We start from the raw sequence: 12,619 nt of genomic DNA on the forward strand, positions 1-12,619 counted from the left end.
ACAAATTCATCTTTTCTTTACATAATATCTCATTGTGTAGGCCAGACTGACCTGGGAGCTCTTCCTTTATTTAGCCTCCCATGTGCTGGAATCACAGCCATGAAGTGCTGTGCAAGGCTATGACCTCACCTTAACGAATCACATCTCTAGTTGCTCTGTTTCCAAATTCGGTCTCGTTCTGATGTACTGAGTTAGAACTTCCATCATATGACTACAGCAGATTCAGCGTTCAGAACTCACATCTGCCTGCTGCCTATCTCTGTCTCTGAATCCATGAACTTCACACACGAAAGCACTCACTCTATCACAGTAACCCTTCAAAGCCTTAACCTATGCTCTTTTTGCTGTTGTTGTTGTTTTCTTTTGTTTTTGTTTTTCAAGACAGAGTTTCTCTGTGTAGCTTCAGAGCCTGTCTGGGAACTCACTTTGTAGACCAGGCTGGCCTTGAACTCACAGAGATCCTCCAGCCTTTGCCTCCGGAGTGTTGGGATTAAAGGCAATGAGGATGCATGAGCTGGCTTTTTGCAGCTCATTCCCTATGGTGGGATACCTTGCTCAGCCTTGATACGGGGGAGGGGCTTGGTCCTGCCTCAACTTGGTATATCAGACTTTGTTGACTCCGCAAGGGAGGCCATACCTTTTCTGAAGAGTGAATGGGGCATGGAAAAGAAGCAGGTGTGGGCAGGAGAAAGGAAGGGAGGGGGAACTAGGATTGGTATGTAAAATGAAAAAAAAATAAAGAAAAAACCCAGAAAAACAAAAACTAAATTAAACTAAAAATTCTGAACCTACACCTTCCTCAACTCTAGTTCCCAGTCTCAATGTAAAGAAAATCCAGGTGGGTCATGCTGGTGAAAATTCTCCACCAATTGACTGCGGAAAAGAGGCAAGGTACCCATCCATGCAGATGGTGTGGCACGACTAGCACAAACGCTCCCCTTCCGAAAAAGAGAAACTAGAATGGAAGGCGGAATTATGAGATCAAAACCACTCTAAAGCTTAGTGTAGCAAATTCCATTTGATTCTCAAGAAATTCAGACATATTGTGGGGATCAATACTGTGTCTTCCAGGCCTCTACGGTAGCTTCAGTCACTCAGCCCTACATGGTTGCACCACACTTTGGGACCAACGAGGTGACACCCCCTTTTCAGGATCATTCTTGCCCTTTCTTCTTTTTATAAGCATCTACTTATTTGTTTTACTGTTTTAAAATTATAATTATAATACAAAGTAATGGATTTCATGGTGGTATTTTTATATATACTGTGTTCTATTAGTTCTTAAGTTTGATACATATTTTGATCATATTCACACCCCTCCCCCAACTCTTCCCAGTTTCACTCCTTTATGTCTCTAGCCATCCATTTTGTGTCCTTTAAAAACTCAAATGTGAAATTGGGAAGATGGGATTGGCCTGTCGGTGTGGCTCTGAGGCACTGTCTTCATTGCTAGTCCATGTAGGAGTACCCGACTCACTGTGTGGAGATACAGTTCCCTGGGGCACCTGGGCCTGGGCTCTATAAGAAAGCCAGTAATCACGAGGCTGTGAGAAACCGAGAAGCAGAGTTCCTCCGCAGCCTCTGCTTCAAGTCCCTGCTCTGCCTGAGTGTCCTCTCTGATTGCTCTTAATGACGGACTGTGACCTTGAAGTAGAAACAGAAATAAACCTTTTCCTTCCAAAAAAAAATCTTTCAAGACAATTTTCTGCTGCCCAAATATTCTTGGACATGTGGTCTTCCACTGAAAATTGGTTAACATAATCAGGGCTACACTCTTAGAGACTGTCTCTCCTTCTTCCATCATCTGACAATTGTCAATAGCCCTACAGATAGGATTAGGGTTGTGTATGCAACTCCCCTCTCAATACTGGGATTTGGTATGATTTGGGAATGCACACATTTTGTACATGCTGTTGCAGCCAGAATGAGATCATATGTTCAGGTGCCTTGCTATGTCCAGAAGATGTGGCTTCCTTGTAGCCATCTACTGCCTCTGGCTCATGAAGCTCCTCCCATCCTTCTTCTGCAATGATCCTGCAGCCTTGGGAGAGGCTGTGTTATATGTTCCATTTAGGATTGGATATTCTGTAGTCTCTTATTCTCTGCAACGTGACCAGTTATGCAACTCTCTGTTAGTGATAATCTTCTGCAAATGGAAGCTTCTCAGATGAGGGTTGAGAGATGCATTGATCTATAGTTATAGGGACACTTCCTTCAGAGTTAGTTTTAATACCATATCCATTTAGCAGTATAACAGTACTTGGTTCTCCCCTAGGACCTATTCCTGTCTATCAATATCTTCATAACCATTTGGGGGAGCAGGGCTTAAATCTATGAGAAACTAATTAGAAGCTGGGCATGGTAGTTCACATGTTTAATCCTAACAGTCAGGAGGAGAGGCAAATGGATTTCTGTGAGTTGAAGTCTAGTCTGGTCTACACCACAAGTTCCAGGCCAGCCAAGGCAACATAAATTGACTCTGTCTCAAAATACCAATAACAATACCAAAAGTTGGTTTTTCCCATGATTTTAATGCCACTTTTGTGTCTGTTGGCAGGCCTTAACTGGCTTCCTCTCCTTTCTCTTGGTTCCTGTCATATCCCCATAACCCCTCTTTTTCTTTCATGTCACAAGTTTTCTTTCACCTCTTTTGTTCTTTTCCTCTCCCTTAAGATCTTTCCCCTTCTTACCGACACATTTATATAATTCTGTAATCTGTTCCACACACACACACACACACACACACACACACACACACACACACACACACACTAAAATCTGGGAACTGCGTGTAAAAGAGAAAATGTATTTGCCTTTCTGAGTCTAGCCTATTTCACTTAATGTAATACTTTGTAGTTTCATCCATTTTTCTAACAATTTCATTATTTCACTCTTCGTTACAGCTGAAGAAATTTCAGAATTCATATTTCATCAGCTGATGAAAATATGATCTGATTCCATTTCCTAGCTGTTGTGAACAGTGACACAGTAAACATATATATGCAGATATCTTGGTGACGGGATATAGAGTCCTTTGGGTATATGTGCAGAATGGTATAGCTCAGGTATAACATTTGTGTTTTGAGTTGTGACTATCCTCCACTCTGCTTTCTATAGTGGTTCCGCCAGTTTACATACTCCTCAGCAGTTTATAAGTTAATAAGGATCGCTCTCTTCCCCTCACATCCTCAGCAACATTTGCTGCCATTTGTTTGCTTAATGGTAGCCATTCTGAGTGGGATGAAATTTCACCTCAAAGTAGTTTTAAATTCTCCTGTGGCTAAGGATGTTTAACCACTCTTAAAATATTTATTGTCCATTTGCATTTCTTTTTTGGAAAACTCTATTTTATCGATATGAAGTTTTGGATTCAGGTGATAAATTTTTTTACAGTTCTTTATATATTCTGGATATTGAGCCCCTGTACAAACTATACAAGACAAAGATTTTCTCCTGTTCTGTAGGCTGGCTCTTTATTCAGAGTTTCTTTTGTTATTCAGAATACTTTTAAGCTCATGTATTCCCACTTGTCAATCCTTTGGATTATTTCCTGTGCTACCGGAATCCTTTGTAGAAAGTTTTTTCTCTTTTATAGCTCATTTCCTGCCTGCAGAATCCCAGAAGTCCAACATCTTTTCTTTATTTCATCCTGTCTGTATTTCCTCTGGTTTTTTAAACACGCAAACCTTCTATTTTGATGGTTGATTGGATCTCTGATCATAAGTGTAATCTTTTAAAGTTAATTTTTAATTTTATTATGTATATTTATGTACTGTGTGTGCTTGTGTATGTGTACACATGCCATGGTGTACACATGGAGGTCAGAAGAGAACCTTCAAGAGTTCTTTGTTCCCTTCTACCATGTTGGTCTTGGGGATCAAACTCAGGTCATCAATATTGCTGGCAATCATCTTTTTCTGCTGAGCCATCTCTCCAACCACATATTAATTTTAATTAGCATACAAAATAATGGAGTTCATACAATATCTTTTTTATTAAATGTTTTCATTTATTTTACATACTGACCACAGTTTCCCCTCCCCCTTCTCGTCCCACTACCTTCCCCCATCTTCCATCAACCCTTCCATCTGCTCCTCCTCCATCACCATTCCAAAAGGGACAGGCTCCCATGGGAGTCAACAAAGCATAGCACATCAAGTTGAGGCAGGACCAAGCTCCTTCCCCTACATCAAGGCTGGGCAAGGCAAAGCTGCACAAGGAATAGGTTCCCAAAAACCAGTTCAAGGCCAGGGATAGGTCCTGATCCCACTGCTAAGAGACACACAAACAGACCAAGCTACACAACTGTCACATACATGCAGAGGGCCTAGTTCATCCCATGCAGCCTCCCTTCCTGACATTCCAGAGTCTGTGAGCTCCCATTAGTTTAGGTCATCCGTCTCTGTGGGTTCTGCTGTCATGACTTTGACCCCCCCTGGCTAGTACAATCCTCCCCCATGGCTAGTACAATCCTTCCTCCCTCTTTTCAAGAGGACTCTGGGAGCTCGGCCCAGGGCTTGGCTGTGGATGTGTGTGTGCATCTGCTTCCTTTATACTGGATAAAGGCTCTCTGTCGACAATTAGGGCAGTCACCAATCTGATTACAGCAGACGGCCAGTTCAGACACCCTTTCTACTACTGCTAAGAGTCTTTTTGTTTTTGTTGTTGTTTTGGTTTGGTTTGGTTTGGTTTTTTGTTGTTGGGGGTTTTTTTTCTTGTTGTTGTTGTTTTCGAGACAGGGTTTCTCTGTAGCTTTGGAGCCTGTCCCGGAACTAGCTCTTGTAGCCCAGGCTGGCCTCTAACTCACAAAGATCCGCCTGCCTCTGCTTCCTGAATGCTAGGATTAAAGGCATGCGCCACCAGTGCCTGGCTTTGCTAAGAGTCTTATCTGGGGCCATCCTTGTGGATCCCTGGGAGTTTCCCTGGCACCAGGTTTCTCCCTGACCCCCAAATGGCCTATCACTATGATATCTTTATACATGTACATACGTATACTTTACTCATGTTGGCCCTCTAACTACTGTCTGTCTCTTATCCTCTTCGCTGATCTCTCTCCTCATCAGATGGTCTAGCCCACTTCTGCTCTAATGTTTATGTGTGTATGTGTGCATAAATCTTTATTACATATGAATAAACTTGATATTTATCTTTCTTTTCTCATTTTCTTCTGTCATCTACACCTCTTCACTTCTCTTAGTCCCCTTCCATTCCCCAAATAATCTTTCTGTACATATATGCGCATGAGCTATCTACCTTGCTTTTCAAGCCTCATCTTTATTGGCCTGGAACTTGCCAACTAGGCTACGCTGGCTCTCCAGACAACACAAGGGGGCTGCTTATCTCTGCCTCCCCAACACTCTGATGACTAGCGCATGACACTGTGCTGGGCTTTTTATGTGGGTCCTGGGGAGAGAAATCAGAGCCACATGCTTGCGTGGAGAGCACTTTTCCAACAGAGCTATCCCACTGCACAGCTATTTTTCATACAAGACAAATCTTTGAGCAGATGGTTCGCCAGCCACACCTTTGATGATCTGCCCAGAGCAAACTTCCTTCCATTTTATATTTGTAGGTTGGCTGTTTCCCAAATATTTGAGTTTGGGGATTCTTTTCCTCAACAATTCCCTCTCCATTGGGTATCACTCTTTGTATATTTTAGTCTAAATAGGAAAGAGAGTCCAAGGCGTTCCCCCCACATTTTGATTAGAAATACCCTCAGCTAGGTTCACCACTTTTAAGGTCAACTTTCTGTGCACACAGAATAGAGTATGAGCAAGCCATTTGAGACTGCATAAGAAGGATCACCTTCTCAATAACACACTTTTTATTTCTGTCTGAAGCTCTAGCAGAAAAACCTGTCATGTCTGTATTCCTAGGCACGTTTGGTTCATAACAGTGTTGTCTAAGAAGATAAGGAATTTCTGCAGCTCACTCCTCATCCTGAGCCCAGTGAGGTTTTCCTTTGAACTTTAGATTTCTACAAACATCTCTATGGAATTCTAGACTTTTTCTATTACACATTTCAGATTTAACTTAGAATATAGTTTCAAAGAAACATCCACATTTTTTAATTTTTGACATAATTACATCATTTCCCCTTTTCATTTCCCCTCTCAAAACCCTCCATGTGTACCCCCTCTTTCAAATTTATAGCCTCTCTTTTCTTTACTAGCTGGTAGCTATGTGTCATAACAGCATCCCACATCCCAATATCAAAACATGTAATAGCATATTAAGACTCTTACATCAGAATACAACCAAACTGGCTGGCTTAAACAATGGAAAACAGGCATTTTCTAATCAACATTTTTATAAATAATGCAATATATACTGCCTAAGGATTGCAAAGCAGGTGTATTTTAACTATTTTATTTATTTTGGTTCTCTGAGAGTTTTGTTTTCTTAATCATTTGTAGAAATAATATGTTTCACTAATTTAAAATTTAATACCATGAGCCAGGCAGTGGTGGCACATGCATTTAGTCCCAGAACTCTAGAGACAGAGGCAGGGTGACCTCTGGGAATTTGAGGCCAGTCTGGGCTACAGAGCTAGTCCCAGGACAACCAAGGCTACACAGAGAAAGCCTTTCTCGAAAAAATAGAAAACAAAAATTAATAACATATAAAATATATCTTGCTAAAATTTTATCGTCAAATGTTGCTTTCATCATTCATGGATGCTCCTTTATAGTCCATTAGTAACTAGTTATAAGAATTAAGAACATAATGAGACTAAAGAAATACACTGATAAAGTAAAATGAGCAGTATAATGTAACATGACATTTCTGTATCTTGTAAATTATTTTTAGTTTTTAATTATTTTAATTTTGAAATTATGATATAATTACATCATTTCCCCCTTTTTTTGTTCAAAGCCTTCCATATACTCCTTTCTTGCTTTCTTTCAAATTCAAGACCTCCTTTCATTAATTGTTACATACATATGTGAATGTGTATATACACATATATTCCTAAATGCATAGATACAACCTGCTCAGTCTCTGTAATGTTGTTTGTATGTTTGTTTCCAGGGCTGACCATTTGGTATGGGATAACCAATTTGTATGCTTTTCTCTGGAGGAACTATTTCTCCCACTCTCTGCCTCCAGGGCTTTCCCTTGTCCACTTTGGCATGTTTAGTCTTGTTCTTATTCTCCCATTTAAGCAATCCTGCTGATGAGACTTTATGAGTGCAGCTTCTGACATTACTGGGAGACACAATTCACAGCAAACTCCTTGATCCTCTGGCTCTTGCAATCTTTCCAACCGTTCTTCTGCAATGAACCATGAACCTTGGGTGCAGCAGAGTTTTGTAGATATATTCATTAGGACTGGACTCCACAACTGTACATTTTTATTGGTTGTGGTTTTCTATAATGGTGTTCAACTGTCCCAAAGAGAGGTTTCCTTGTTGATGGGGTGAGGACTACACTTACCTTTGGGTATAAGCACAAATTATTAATATAATGCAACTACATATTATATTAGCTTAGCAGAATGGCCGTTGTAGGTTTTCTTCAAAGACCCATGAGTTCACTGGTCCTGATGTAGTTGGGTTTTTTCTTACTCTTTGCTCTTTTGGGACCCGCCACCCAGCTCTCAAATAAACACACAGAGGCTTATTCTTACTTATGAATGCCAGATTTCTAGCCAACTTTTCATAACCTAAATTATCCCATTCCCCTTTGCCTCTGGCTTTAATCGTTCTCTAGTCTGTACACCTTTCTTTGCTTCTTACTCCATGGCTTGCTGTATAGCTGGGTTACTGACTCCTGGAGTCCTATTCTCCTCCTCCTTGATCCAAATTTCTCCTCCTAATATTCTCTCTGCCTGCCAGCCCTGCCTATCCAACCTCCTGCCTAGCTATTGGCCATCCAACTCTTTATTAGACCAATCAGGTGTTTTAACCAAGCAAAATAACATAGCTTCACAGAGTTAAACAAATGCAACATAAAAGAATGCAACCTGTCTTTGCAGCATAAAAAACACATGTTCCATAGCATAAACAAATGTAGCACATCTTCAACTAATATTCCACAACACCCTGGGTTAGGTTTCCAGTACCAGTTATGATTTCCCACTTGGCAAGCAGGTCTTCAGTCCAATTAGAGAACTGTTGGTTACTGCCAAGGTACTGAAGCCACTACTATCCCTTTAGAGTTATCCTGCCATGCCGGTCATTGCTCTGTTTCATAGACAACATAGCTGGATAGGACTGTTGGTAGCCTCCCTCCTTTGGAAGCTTGCATGGGGCCTTCTGGTACCATGAAAGCTAGTCCTCAGGCAGGAGGCTTTCAAGTTAGATTCAGTTCAGCGAACTCTGAGCCCTATATCTGAAGTACGTGGTGTGTTCAGGAATAGGGAGTTACCTTCCACGTCTGGAGAGGGGCACCCAAAGAAAATAACAATAGTGTTTATTGTTTCCTTTAATTTTGGAAATGAAGCAATATTTCCTCATCACAAACTGTTGCAAGAATCAAATGGAAATATTTCTCTTTTTTTGTGTTGTTTTGTTTTTTTGGTTTTTTTCGAGATCGGGTTTCTCTGTCGCTTTGGAGCCTGTCCTGGAACCAGCTCTTGTAGACCAGGCTGGCCTCAAACTCACAGAGATCCGCCTGCCTCTGCCTCCTCTGTGCTGGGATTAAAGGCAAGGTATGTGCCACCACGGCCTGGCTGAAATATTTCTTTATAAAATTGTGATTCTCCTTTCCTTTAATATAAGATGTTTCCCTTTTAATCCATTTCTGTTCAATAAACAGCTGTTTGGCAACTACTATATGGTGTTACAAAACTAAATATAGTCAGTGTTCTCATAGAAAACTTAATCTTAAATACTAGATTCATTTACAAACTTGTAATCTGAGTAAAGTATTGTTTGTTCTGATAGACATTTGTTGGATGGATACTTTTTAGATCAATGAACAAACATCTTTTCACCCCATATAAGGCACCAACAGTAGATTAAACGAATTATCAGTTAGGTCTTTCTAGGTGAACCAGTGAGTTTAGTTAGGGTTTCTTACAGGAAGGGAGATGAGTGAAGAAGGCCTACTTACAGGAACATGTGTAAGGGGTTGCTTGTAATTCATTAAACACTGAAGAAAAAACCCTCTCCTCCCAGCCAACTGATAACTTCTTAGACATTCTTAGGTAGACTTGTGACTTCATGAATACCACCCTTTGAACCTCTGCCCCTACCGTCTAGCAATGAACATTAGTAGAACGATTATTGGGTAGCAATCCTGCAGTAATTCCATCTATTGAAAGCTCAAGAGAGCAATGGGCAGCCATGTCTGAAGGACAATATTCCACAATCCTCCACCCAGTCCTCTGTATCTTATATTCTTTTTTAATAAATTTTAAATTAAAATAGAATTCATCACTTTCTTCTCTCCCTTTCCTTTTTCCTGTCTCTCCCAGGTAACTCTCCTTCCAATCCTTCCCATACCCCAGTACCCTCAAATAGCTAACCTATTTTCTTCTTTTTAATTAATTTTTTTCATGTATTTTACATACCAAGCACAGTCTCCCCTCCCTCCTCTCTTCCCATTCCCTCCCCCTCCTCCTCCATTCAGAAAGGGGCAGGCCTCCCATGGGAGTCAACAAAGCATGTCATATCACACAGAGGCAGGACCAAGCTCCTCCTCCTACATCAGGCTGGGTGAGGCATCCCTGCATGGGAAATTGGTTCCAAAGAGCCAGCTTATACTGCAGGCACAGGTTCTGAACCCACCGCTAGGGGCCCCACAAACAGACGAAGCTACACAACTGTCACTCAGAAGCAGAGGGCCTAGGTCGGTCCCATGTAGACTCCCTAGCTGTCAGTCCGGAGTCCATGAGCTCCCATTAGCTCAGCTCAGCTGTCTCTGCATTCCTCATCGTGGTCTTAACCCCCTGGCTCATACAATCCCTCCTCCCTCTTGTCAGCTGGACTCTCAGAACTTGGCCCAGTGCTTGGCTGTGGATCTCTGCATCTGCTTCCATCAGTTACCAGATGAAGGCTCTCTGTTGACAATTAGGGTAGTCACAAATCTGCTGTCAGGGGAAGGCCAGTTCAGGTACCTTCTCCATTATTCCTAGGAGTCATAGCTGGAGTCATCCTTATGGATTCCTGGGAGATTCCCTGGCACCAAGTTTTTCCCTAACCCCATAATAGACCCCTCTATCAAGATAGCTCTTTTATTACTCATCCCCTCTGTCCTGCCCCCAACTCCACCAACCCATTACCCTCTACTCAGCCCCCATCCCAGTTTACCCAGATCTCGTCTATTTCCCCATCCCAGGGGAATCCATGAGTCCCTCTTAGGGTCCTCCTTGTTACCTAGCTTCTCTGGGGCTGTGGATTTTAACCTGATTATCCTTTGCTTTACATCTAATAACCACTTCTGAGTGAGTACATACTGTGTTTGTCTTTCTGTGTCTGGGTTACCTCACTGAGGATGATTTTTTTTTCTAGTTCCATCCATTTGCCTGCAAATTTCACGGTGTCATTGTTTTTTTTTTACCACTGAGTAATACTCCATTGTGTAAAAGTAGCACATTTTTAATTTTTTTATTGATTTTTATTGAGCTCTACATTTTTCTCTTCTCCCCTCCTGGCCTCTCCCCTCCCCTTTAACCCTCTCCCAAGGTGCCCATGTTCCCAATTTATGGAGGAGATCTTGTCTTTTTCTACTTCCCATGTAGATTAGATGTGTGTCCCTCTTAGGGTCCTCATTGTTGGCTAGGTTCTCTGGGATTGTGATCTGGTTTTCTTTGCTTTATGTTTACAAACCACTTATGAGTGAGTACATATGATAATTGTCTTTCTGTGTCTGGGTTACCTCACTCAAAATCATGTTTTCTAGCTCCATCCATTTGCCCGCAAAATTCAAGCTGTCATTTTTTTCTGCTGTGTAGTACTCCGTTGAGTAAATGAACCAGATTTTCCTTATCCATTCTTCGGTCGCAGGGCATTTAGGTTGCTTCCAGGTTCTAGCTATGACAAACAAAGCTGTTATAAACATAGCTGAGCACATGTCCTTGTGGCACAATTGAGCATCCTTTGGATGTATACCCAAAAGTGATGTTACTGGGTCTTGAGGAAGGTTGTTTCCTAATAGTCTGAGAAATCACCATACTGACATCCAAAGGTGTTATACCAGCTTGGATTCCCACCAGCAATGCAGGAGTGTTCTCTTTCCCCCACAACCTCTCCAGCATAAGTTGTCATCAGTGTTTTTGATCTTGGTCATTCTTACAAGTGTAAGATGGAATCTCAGAGTTGTTTTGATTTGCATTTCTCTGATGACTAAGGATGTTGAACATTTCCGTAAGTGTCTTTCAGCCATTTTAGATTCCTCTGTTGAGAGCTCTCCGTTTGGGTCTGTACTCCATTTTTTATTAGATTATGTGTTCTTTTGATGACCAATTTCTTGAGTTCTTTGTATATTTTGGAGATCAGACCTCTGTATGATGTGGGGTTAGTGAAAATCTTTTCCCATTCTGTAGGCTGTCGTTTTGTCTTGTTGACCATGTCCTTTGCTTTACAGAAGCTTCTCAGTTTCAGGAGGTCCCATTTATTAATTGTTTCTCTCAGTGTCTGTGCTGCTGGGGTTATATTAATGAAGTGGTCTCCTGTGCCAGTGCATTCAAGTGTACTTCCCACTTTCTTTTCTATAAAGTTCAGTGTGGCTGCCTTTATGTTAAGGTCTTTGATCCATTTGGACCTGAGTTTTGTGCATGGTAATAGATATGGGTCTATTTTCATTTGTCAACATGTTGAAGTCTAGAGGATACGTAACTTCTGTGCCCTTTATGAACTACTCTTCTGTCCTTCCTCCTTCAGGTGTGCTTTAATGGATTTCAGAATGCTTTTCTAAATCTACAAAACTCAGTGGTTAGCATTATAGCGTCTACAACCCAGAATTGTCTTGCAAAGTGTGAGCAAGGTCTTTGAAGGCCCACCACCTACCATTCCAAAGGCCTGTTTATCTCAGAAGCGAGAAGTTAAGGCAAATGTGAAGAAAGTATTCCATCACATCTGTCAGTTGTTCCCTGAAACAATTGCGATTCTCTGGCACAGATGGGAGGCACTACTTTCACCAGCCCTCCGTAATCCACAGTCATTCTCAGTGAGCCATCCAACTACCTCATCTTGGGGTGCTGCCACAGGATGCTCCGCATATCCCCAGCTCCAGCCATAGGCCAGGGCTGGCTTTCTTTGCTCTGACTCACCCAGGGTCAAGACTGCCTACTGTTCCCTCACAGGCTCCTTGCATCTGGCCAACTTTCAGCTGACCACACCTGAGAGGGCCTTGAGCGGGACAAACAGTTTTCACTCCCGGTACCCTTTCTTACAGAAGACAAGTGTGCTGTTCTGGAGGCTAACTGCACTCCTGAGACAAGCACGGTCTTGCTCGCCTGCATTGCTCTATCACTATGCCTTCATTAACTTTTATTCAGGCATAAAAACATTCTCAGGGCTCACAATAATTGAATTTGGCTTCCTGTCACACTTTTCCTTCGAAACACTGGTTTAACCCACATCTTACCACATTCACTTTTGAATGACCTGGAAAAGTACTTTAGTCTGCTTTTGCCTTTCTTAAGTCCTCTTCGGTGCTTTAGCACCTTAGA

The 12,619-nt window shown here is 41.7% G+C and overlaps 1 protein-coding gene across 2 annotated transcripts in view; it reads left to right on the forward strand.

Moving 5' to 3' along the window:
- The window catches only part of Radx (RPA1 related single stranded DNA binding protein, X-linked), a 75,051-nt gene that overhangs the window by 34,708 nt on the left and 27,724 nt on the right, over positions 1-12,619 (forward strand). The gene's annotated exons all lie outside the window — the stretch shown is intronic.

This window comes from Microtus pennsylvanicus, chromosome X, assembly GCF_037038515.1.
Source record: "Microtus pennsylvanicus isolate mMicPen1 chromosome X, mMicPen1.hap1, whole genome shotgun sequence".
Taxonomy (NCBI): domain Eukaryota; kingdom Metazoa; phylum Chordata; class Mammalia; order Rodentia; family Cricetidae; genus Microtus; species Microtus pennsylvanicus.